We start from the raw sequence: 12,180 nt of genomic DNA on the forward strand, positions 1-12,180 counted from the left end.
TATACAATTGTGGAAGAATTGAAATGGCAATTTAAATTTAAATTTTAAGATTTAAATTTAAGCATATATATCGTGAGCAATAACACTCGCTGTTTGTTGAGTAAACATATTTAGCATGCAAAAATATATCGAGAAACATATAGAAATATTTTGATGCATTATTTAACGAAAGTGTCTTAATAGATTAAAAATACAACCCGAAGTTATTAACTTTGAAAATTAAAACAGTGCTTTCATCAGGATACGACTACTTCCTTGCGGTTTACTTAAGCATAAACAAGTTGTCAAAAACATAATTTCCCGAAAGCAGTTCTTGAATTCTAGATACTTCAGTTTAAAATTGTAACGCTATTTGTCTTTTATGCAATGATGTATGTTTTTTTTAATCAATAATTAATATGTTAATATCTGAGATTCAAACTAAGTGTGGAATTTGGAAGTTGGAATTGAAGTAATAAGAAGATTTGATTAATCCATTTCTGAGAAAAAACATGTAGACTTTCATGAAGCTTCCAAATTATTTTGTTATTCTGAAATTTCAAAATTTCCAGACAGCTCTTAAAATGTAGTTATATATATTATTTTGGTAATGCATAATTATATATAATATGAAATTAAAAATAATTTATAAGCGATAAAATTCAACATTTTTATCAATTAAATTTTGAAGGCGTTATATGCAATCAAGAACATACACAACTACAGTCGCGATTGTTTGTAGACGAGGGATAAATTTAAGTATTGCAGAATATTATCTCATTATTATTTATATCTCATTAATGTACACACTGCATGCATGATTAATGTCTTCTTTTTTAATTAATTGTTTAAAACTTTAATGCTTGGTAGATATTTTTTTAATAATTGTGATGAAATATAATGCTTAACTGAAAATATGAATTCTAAACGTATAAATCGATAACTTTATTGAGAGATGAACGTGTTACATTAGTTATTATCTACATAAAAAAATTGAATATACTACATATGTGCGAAATTGCATATACAATATAATTATGGAAATAATAGTTATCGCATTTACGTCAATTAATAAATCTGATGGACACGTAAGCTAAATGGATTCGGTCCCATACTCGAGTAAAATCGTTTGTAAAATACCATCAGACATTTATCCTGACCCCGGGGAATTAATAATTATTCCCAACGTCCCCTGCTTTGTCAGAACCTTCTAAACGCAAGATACACGGCCGTGAGATCCCATTTCATATTACAATGCGTACGGCCAAATCTCCATGTACAACAATGCCATGGGGTAACATTTGTACCACATATCATAATGCCAGCAGTCATTGTGTGCATAATAAAATACACACGTATCTCGTGCCATATCGATTCAAATCTACAATACATATATGTGTATTCTGCAGTATTTACATTACATTTATCTTGCGTTTTTGAATAAATCATATACGTGTTCTTGCTTCATAAATAAAATTCTTAACATGCTTCTTTGCTTCATAAATAAAAGTATAATATGCTTTATAAAACTGATTTTCTGATAGGATTATGTTTTGTGACTAATATAATAACGTTATTTGGAGGCAACGTCATTAAGACTAAATCAATTCTTATTCAGATATAAGAAAACAGTTTGAAATATAACAAAAGCAAAAATCAGATATTATTTTTTTAAGAATTTATAACATATAGCAAATATATATATATATATATATATATATATATAATATAATTGTAATATATGATAATTTCATAAACGATTATAATATATAAATAATTATTCGTCATAAATTAATTATTTATAAATAACATAAATATTCATGAATGTTTATTATTTATAATAAATAATTCAATGGCACAGATATAATAATTACATGTTTTACAGTCTTTTCACATATTTTATAACATTTTTTTATTTATATATTTTTCTAATAATAATGATTTAATTAATTTCTATTATATTTCTATTATATTATGATTATAAGTGATTTTTATTATTATTGATGAAAAAACTTTTTCATTTAATACTTCTTTAAAAACATGTTGGTTAATTACGCAAAAGAATATGTTGAGAAAAATATATGATGGAACAAGAATGATTCGCATCGTCCTTCATATCCAACAGCACTTTAATCCATGAAAAAGCGAGGCTCTTGTTACGTTAATTTAGTAACGGATGAGGTTACCTGAGCCCACATACACACACACACACACACACACACACACAGCTATGTGCTTTGTGAAAAGATCGTTAAAAATAGTAGTGCGCGACGTGCTCGGGATCGATCAAAAAATGCGTCAAATAAACGCTGTCGAACGCATATGGATGTTTCGGTGCGACAGGTTGTATAGCTCGTTAAAATCATTCATCGTCATGCGAGGTTTGATAGGTAACCGCCGGTTGTGACAGATATAAATGAATCGCGCGCGCAAAGTCATTACTCCCTTGCCAGACAATCGGTATCGAGCAATCGCCATGCATTCGGCCTCTCCTGGCTCGTTTAGTTAAATTGCATTGTCTGTCAAAGATCACAATTCTGTACACCTAACATATTGATACTATCATTTTAATAATATTTTAAATGTTATTTTTTATTTATTTACACGTGTACATATGTGTATATAAATTTATGGTTTATATATTTTTATTATTTTATTTTATAATTGACTTTTTATATGTAATTCATGGAGAGTCATAAAATAGTTGTAATTTTATGAAAAATATGAAAAATAATATAGATGCGCGTTGAGTTTTAATGTTTTATTTATGTAAATAATTTTATTTAATTAGTTGTGTGTTTGTCATTAAATATTATAGTTAAATATTGATAATATAATTAATATAATTAATATAAGGTAGCTTTTGACTTCGATAAATAAATAACTTAATTTATGACAGCTTGGATATTGATTTTATATTTTATATTTGCTTTCATAATAAAAAAACAGCTTTTTTAAAAATGAGTACGTAATATTTCTGAAAGATTTGACATCATTATTGTACCTAGTTGTAATGCAACTATAACAATTAAGCGAATTATACCACGCGATTAAATAATAATATAATAACAGTTTAATTTCTCTCTATGAAAAAATATACCGTCACCATCAAGATCCTTCTTAACAATTTTATGCTGCATATGAATCCCATATACATTCGTTCAAACATCTGCGGAGGTGTCGGAGAGAGATATAATTTATTCGACATCCACACTGCTCTTTATTAATACGCAACTCTATTGCTGTCGCACGTTGTGAATGAGTCTATCTTATGCGTCTAGTATGTCACTTTTTCTGACAGTCATCTTTTGTCTTTTACGCAGTTAAACGTGATGCTATAAAGTACATACAATGTCTCGCGCAGTTCAGCATTGTGTCTGTACCATGAAAATTAAAAGAGAGCAGTTGTTGCAGATATTGTCGAGATATATCACAATGTTAATATATTATACATATGATAATATCTCATAAAATAAATACATATATAATCTCATTATTCTAATCTACTTCGTAAAAATATAGTCTGATTATATATAATTTAATTATATTTATGGTATTGAAAACTGTAATATTTTTTTTATATTTTATATTTTTTATATTTTTATATTTTTTTATATCGACACATTTTTCATATTTTTTGATATCTGTTTACATTCTAGATCTTTGAATATCGGAATATTATTTTCATGTCTATATATTAAAATCAGTGAGACTTATCACACCTTTTGTATCCACGGCGAGTTATGAGTTTTCTTTGCAAGGTAACCCCTGCTCTCGCAAGAACTTATTAAAGTATGTAATAATGCGATCGTTTATGTCACAGTTCGATATCTTTTCAAAATTTTTCATAAATGCAATCTGATGCATTAACATGTCTTCAATTGCTATTTATTGAATTTTATTATTATTAAAACTTGCGTATCTTTTGATGTTTTGCAATAAATTTTTTCATACGTTTCATCGCTTTCCTTTGTCATGTAATTTTTTTTGTATTTTGATTTAATCTTTTTTATATATACAGTGTGTTGTAAAATAACGTATGTGCAAAATAATTTTATTTATAATGATAAAAATTGCGCTGGGTATGGTAAGATATTGATATAAAAAATATTGTTTTGGATGAATATTGGAAGAATATTGCTCGATATTTATAAGCATTGTCTTATAATATTTTTTTACATAAGATATCTAATATATATATTTCGTATGTGTGTGTATTTCTTATATCTTTTTATAATGTACAAAATGATTGCACGAATTACTAATGATTAAACATCGCTTTGAGTCAACAACAACAAAATTACATATTTGAGATTGTGACGAAATTCGCGTTCTATATCTTAAAATATACTCGCCGTAAGAAAATAGAGTTGATTTGACAAGATTCGAAAATGGACAAGGGAACGAGCACGTCATTTGGTAAATTGATGCATCCGTTCAGATAGGTCGTAATAGATGATCATGTAATCCGTTGATTAAGTAAAGGATTATGTAAGAAGGTTAATATTTCACCAAGAGGTGGGAAAGACAAATCGTGATTTTATCAGTTGATTTATAGTCGTATCTTAAAAGAACCTTTTGAATTATTTTGTATCAAAAGATTTTTCAATACATTAAAAAAATTATACTTTTTTCGCTATAAAATAAAGTGTCTATTTTATATCTATAATAAAATATCTATCTTTTGTAATAAATTAGCTTACAAGAAATAAAAGAAATTTTAATTAACTTTCTCTTATTTTTATTATATGGGAAAGATTTACTAACATTACATATTCTTTAAAAATATGATAGAGCGATAAAAGAAAAGAAATGTATATATTCAACGTTATGTCAGAGGGTTATAAGTTTCACAGTGTTTTATCATCATTCGTAGGATAAGAAAAACTGCTTATTAAGCGTGAAATTTTATATACTATGAAATAACAAAAGGTAGGAGGTTTTGTGTATCTTGTTGATGTTGGTTTCACAACAAATTATGTGTCTACCAGTAATAAAAATAATGATGCAACTTCAGTCTTGGGAGACTAGATACAGCAATGAATCTACTCTTGCAAAGGTATACTATTTTTTGCGAAATTTATGCGTCTCTATGGAAATTTGTTAAAATTTCTTTCTTTCTTGTTTAAATTTTTATTCAAAAATAAGATTTTTTTTAGCATAGAAATTTTAAATAAATGAGAAAAATTCCATCTGCAAAAATTACATCTTTTATTTAGTGAGTAAAAAAATTTTCCTTTTATAATGATAAAATAATAAAACAAACAATTGTCGATTTATACAGAAAATTATGATTTTTATTTCTAAATGCTCCATGTCGAAAGATAAGTATAAATATTAAATAAATATGTCGCTGAGACAGTAATCATATGTTTTCGCGTGTTTCTTTTCATCCACTACAGTATTGCATAGTTCATTGTATGTCGACAAAGAGAAAGCCTTGCCTCAAGCATAATATCTTTCCTGGATTTTTTATGACCGTGTAAAAATTCAGTTTACATTCACTTTGTGAAATGGTTTTCCGGAAACAGATTTAAGACAGATTTCCATTATTATTCTGAAAGCGAATAGAATTGCAATAAAGCTAAAAGAAACAAATTTTGCATAGATTGAAATGCAAAATTAAGAAAACAGAAGCATAATCGGAGATTTATAGAAAAAGTGCAGGATTTTTATTTGCATTTTATATATTTGCAGTTCTAGATTTGCGATTATTTCTCATATTAAACTAAGAATTTGCTTATTCACAAAAAAGTTTTAACATAAAAATTTTTGAGGTATTGCATAATATATATAAAAAGTAAAATTGCATAATATATAAAAATTTTATTACATATATATATAAAAATTTTATTGCATAATATATATAAAAAGTAAAATTATAGTAAAAATTTTAAATTGAAAAAAATAATTTTAAACAATTAATTTTGTGTATGTGAATTTTATTTTAAAATAGAATGGAAACAAATTGTGCAAAAAATAGTGAGAGAATATGGTATTTGTAATAATATCATATAATTATAATAAAAATTGAATTGCCTTTACTTATAGAAGAATCACATGCGACCGATATTATTTAAATTAATGCGTAATTATATATATAATTTGTAAAATAGAAAGGAAAAAGAGAGAAGTTACGAATGACTGATGTACATTTTTCTCATCGTCCAATATTTGCACGAGAATTTATTCAACCATTTTTTTTTGCTATTGGAGAGAAGTGTTTTATGCTTACTTTTATGACTAACAGTAAATCAAGTCGATGGTTTAGAATGACATAATTAAATAAATTTTTTCAAAAAGTTTTGTATTCTATTTTTCTGTATTAGACAATATATCGGAAAGAAATTTGCATTCAACAAGAGAAAAAAATAACCGTATTTCAAAAAAAATACGTTAAAAAAAAAGAAAAAATACACGTGGTTGACATCAGCGAAAAATCAAATAAAATAACGTTTACAAAGAGCAACAAAAACGGCTTGTCAACCTGAATAATGGATTAAAAGTATGCAGCGTCTGCATTATATGTTTTCAATAATTTTATTTATATGAAAAATATAATAAATGAAAACTTAATAATTATATAGTAATTTATAAATTCAGACTTTTTGCAGCTGTTTAAACAAGTAATGTTATGAAAAGTGAAATTTGTTAATATAATATATATATATTATATTATATTATTTTATATATAATGTTTTATTTTTTATTTTTGTTTGATTGCCACTATTGTATATATTTTCAATTACGTAATAGAATTGTTTTAGTTATAAGCCAGATTTACGGTGTTTTGATAACCTGATTTTCGAGCAATCTGTTGCTGACATTTTTTGATATTTCTCCGAAATTACGAAATTTAGTTTCCGATTAACGAATTTATTTCTGAAAACTATTCTGAATATAAAATCTAAAATCTAAATTCTCTTGTAATATGTATTTATTCCTTTTTACATCATTGCTTTAATTTTGCTTTTTATTTGGTTATAAGGAGAGAATGTATATATATGTATATATAGTAATTTTTATATTTAATTTAGCGTAGAAAAGATCTTTCAAATTTCTTCGTATTAATTTAAAAAGAGAGCTTGGAAGTATTTTATGTTACGCGGAGTATTCGTATATAAAAGTCGGATTTTATCCTACGAGATTATTCTTTGTTTAAAAAGTAAGATGAGACGAAATATGACTATGAAATGAATGTATCCATGTGTTCTGATATCGAATCTCTTTGGTCGTGAATATAATCGTTTCGTGCTGTAAATTACTACAAATTTCGCGAAAGCGCACATACATGCCACAGCGTTAGTGCAGAACGCGTTATTACGTTTGCTAATTACAGTTATCTCAAAAACCGAAAATGAGCCCTGTGTTATGTGAGAATTACGCGAGAGTTGTCAGTAATTAACATAAACCTGAGCGCATCAAATGCGATTTGTCTTGCGAAGGATCAAAGCGTTTATTAGGATGGAAAGGGAGAGAAGACAGGAAGAAGTACGTATTAATTATGAGACCACCATATCGAATTGTTGGTTTGGATCTGAATGTACATGCACAAATTTCACAGTAGTTTCGCATAATCCGCTATAGCAATACAATATTTCGCGATTGAGGCGCGAATAAGGCATGAATTAGTTCAGGGCTTTGTATCTTCATATGCCTATATGCTTACATCCATATATGTATCAATGTAATGCCAGTTTAAATGCATCTCCTTTGTGCGAAATCATCGAGATGCATAATTAGGATCCCTTGTTAGGCATCTCTTAAACGAGAAGTGTTAATGCTGCTAATGAATTAGATGGGTGGATTGCGAGAGCGATACCGCCACTTGCAGGAAAATAGATCGTATTAACGACGCTTTTATAATTGAAACCGTCGCTGGAAAAAACTGTCGCACAAAGTTAACGTCCGTTCTGGAATAATAGCTAAACTGTTTAGCGTAATGTCATTTGCAACGGAACTCGACAGTACGATCTTGTTGCTTGAAAATTTCGAATCCACGTTTCTCCCGCTGTAGCTTAACGATCGACTTTCAATATACCAAACAATTTGTTTGATAGAAGCGAGACTATGTTAAGAAATTGCATTTTTTGTAGTAATAAAATATTCTTCAGAATCTACACGTTTCTGAAAAATCTCTATTGAAATTTATTTTTAGAAATATATAGTGTGAAAAGAATTGTTTTCTTATCATTAATACAGTTCTTTTAAGAGATGATAAGCACTTAACTTAATTGATAGAGAAGCTTGCTTTGCGCCGTGAGCAGTGAGCTTATATTATGTAAAGGCTGCTCTGTACTTAAAGTATTATTATTACCGTTGAAATATTTATAACACGTGCAAAGCGATTTAATAAAATCTTACTCGCAGCATTTTCTCGTATAACAAGAATTTGCATTTAATGAAAAAAATTTCATTTAATGAGATACAGAAATATTATAACAGGAATAATTAATGGAAATAATGTTGTATATAAAATAAATACGCGCGTAATATTTTATACACATACATAATAACAATTTTGCTCTTCTCGATTTATATAAAATTGATATCTAATAAGTAAATGTAATAAAATTAAAGACGTACGTTGAGTTTGAGAGCAATCTGAAATGTGCTTCATTAGTGATAATTCCCGAAATAATTTTGACTGAGAATCAGAACCGCTCTTGGAGCGTGTCTATTATATTTCTGGAGATGAGCAAATCACGATTTCTATCAAGGACGCTCGAATTCTGTTAAGAGAGGAACATTTCGATGACATTTTGAGTGCATTAAATTTTACAGTAACAGCTCCAATACATTTTAGCTTACGCAGATATCTAGGAAACTATTTATGAGATTCTCTATGTAACGAAGAAATATTTCCATCGAATTTCGTTTGTATCTTAAGTGACACTACTTCAAGAGAAATATATATTTTCTTCCATCATATTTTGCATTTGATAGTTTCGCAAACATATTAATATTTGTTTCAAAATTTCGCAAACTTTTCCAAAATTCATCACATTTGTCATCATAAAATTACTTTCTATCAATATTTTATTATTTTTTGAAAACAATTTCATTGAGAAAGATTGAGAATTTATTTTTCCACAAGTAAAATACTTCTCCAAAAAATTTATTGCAATTTCTTCCGAGGTCATTTGAGAGGCAAATATAAAAAGCGACATCTATATCAGAAAAGTGCGTAAAATATTTTTCTGATACTTTCTTAAATCATTTCTTTTAAATTACTTTCTTCCTCAACACTAAGCAGATTGAAGATGTGAAGTCATGGCAACTCCGTTACCACGTGTCGTTTGAAAAATCGAGGGTCGTCACTAAATTGTGGGATTGCGAACTCAGCATTTTCGTTTTACTTCACACGTACACCGTTGATCAATATGTTCCTATCTTTTGTACGTTCTCTCTGCATCTCTGCGCAAAGAGTAGAGCATTGATTCTGAAATCTGTAGATGAGAAATGCACTAAACGTGATTGTAAGTGATTGTAAATAAAGTCACGTGCGACAAAGAAAACACGTAGTTTCGCGATGGAAGCAAAAATTGCGAAAATTCAGAGAGAAATGTTGTGATTATCTATTATATTTTATGAAGTTTTTTTTTGTATTAATTAATAAAAAATTAATTACAGTGCTATTTAATATCTAATTAAAAAAATACTTGGAAACACAGTTTGTAATGATGCATCACTTGCATTCTCGAAATTTGATCTTTAACTTAGAATACAATAAAACGCAATTATAGTAATTTCCGGTAAATAGTTCTATTCAAAAACTTTTAATAGAGAACTTACTTAATAAGAGAATGGCTTCATACTAATTGATATAATTATCAGTATTTCTCTTTTGATTGAGAGAAAAAAGTTATTACAAATATCTTTAGAGTTATGTAATAAATTTTTTATTTATATCACACTTTGTTAAAATTAATGCAATAATTGAGTTACAATAAATATACTTGATATAATGTGCATAAAGAGAGACAGTTTTAGTGTGTAGTTTCAATAAAACGGAAATTTCAAATTTCTCAATAGCGGTGGTGACAAAATTACGAACTATTAGCAATTAAACTCAATTAATTGCCAAATATATACATTTTATCTAATAACAATTTTCGCGTAAACAATTATGTCACAGTTTGAAATTGGCAACAGCAATCATTGCGAAGGAGAGCACCGGTTTCTGCTCGAATTTCTGCTTTAATTAGAATCTAATTTATGCTTAATTACATGAAATCAGAAACGTATCTATTATTGATGTTTGCATTATGCATTTGATAGTATGGTAATTTCGATATATGTTATTGATTTGTCCATTTGTCAATAACATATAACAATAATTTTTATAAATAAAATATTTCTCTGTATGAATATTTTTTTATTATATATATTCTTCTCTGTATTATATTATATACATTATTTCTATATATGTATCACGCTATATATTTTTCCTTACACATTTTCTAGTTTAACAATAGTTTTACAACGAGTTTTAAACATGAATCATACTTTGCGTCAACTTATCGTTTTCAAAGATGTTTCTTCAAAGCGTTTAAAATTCAAACAAACAGCAGGGCATCACATATAAACAAACGATTAATAACAAAAGACTACGCTTACACATAGCGATAATCCTTCTGGTATACTTGCACTATTTCTGGCACGATGAGATGTTTTGTTTATTATGGTTGAAAATTACGGAGGTATTTTGTGCGTGTCTGTTCTGCAGGAAACCGCGAGGTTTCTTAGCCACGGGTCTCGAAAAGCTTGAATAAATAATATTTTACGCAACACGTTTTATATTGAGAAACTTTATAAATTCGCGGTTTTTCCTTTGTGGAATATTTAAATGGATGAAAGAGGAAATTTGTGTTTGTTTTCACAGATATCGGAAATCTGATAATTTGTCGTTTAAAATAAAACCGAACAATTTATCGAATTTTCATCAAAAGAACCTAGGTTCTGTTACATAATATTATATAAAATTATTTTGCAATTATGTGTGCGGTTGACTTTACATCATATGCGGTCAACAATAATTTGCTGATAATTAATCGTATTATACGTACGTCATATATATTAACTACAACAATTATGGTATTATTATTTTATACCACTGTTAGATTGAATACACTACAAATTGCATTAAGCTAGTCTGCCAGTGAACGGTATTAGACAATGACACTATAAGATCATCGTTTTATAATGTTTTTATTACGGATTAAAGAGGATAAATTAATTAAATTATTCTCTATTTCAATAAGATAGATTATATTATATAGAATTAATTTTCTAAAGTTTACTAAAATTAAATTGTAAATAACTTGATTTCCTAATATTTTTCGTTATATTATTTTTTCAATTTCCAGATTTTTCGGATAGATTTTTCAATTCGCGATGATATTCATAAATAACTGTTTATTTATGTGTAAAAATAATTTATCCGATGATTACTAGCGTATAGTCTAATATTTTAATAAAATAGCTTCAAGTTGATTTCTTTGCAATCATTTACTTTTATGTGCTTTAATAGTTTATTTAAAAATAATTAATAACCCAAAAGATAATAAGACAAAATCATCAATATCATTTCTCGAATTTGACAATAGAATCATACATTCTTATGTTACAATCGGTTCAGAAATTGATTCATCCATGTTTTATTCGACACTCCAAAAAAAAAAAAAATAATTCCGCAGAAACTTTATGTGAAACATGAAGTGAATCTTTTCAAATTGCAACTTCTGTAACATGTCCACAAGAGAAACTTCGTAAAAGCAAAGTTATTTAAATGGAGCTCAGAACATAGAGAGTTTTCATATCACAATAGATACATAGAAGGTAATGGAAAAATATTTCTATCATAAAAATTTTGCTATGATATAAGAGGCATTATTCTTTTATCTTGACGAGTGTCTCAGCAGTTTAATTCAATCTCGTATCAAAAAATTCTCAGAAAATTAACTGCGTAGAAAAATTGACAGACAAGATTTTTAATTATACTCTCTCTAATTGCGAGTGAGATAAATCGAATAAAGGAAAAGAGTTCGTTCTGGAAATATAATTTAATTGCCAATTTAAAGATTTTCCATACCTCCTTATGTTAAATGTGATGATGTCAGATGCGAAGAAAATATTCAATATTTCTCTTAATTACAGTCACATATACATACATACATACACATTCACACACACACACCC

This window comes from Camponotus floridanus, unplaced genomic scaffold (assembly GCF_003227725.1).
Source record: "Camponotus floridanus strain SB8 unplaced genomic scaffold, Cflo_v7.5 scaffold30, whole genome shotgun sequence".
NCBI lineage: Eukaryota > Metazoa > Arthropoda > Insecta > Hymenoptera > Formicidae > Camponotus > Camponotus floridanus.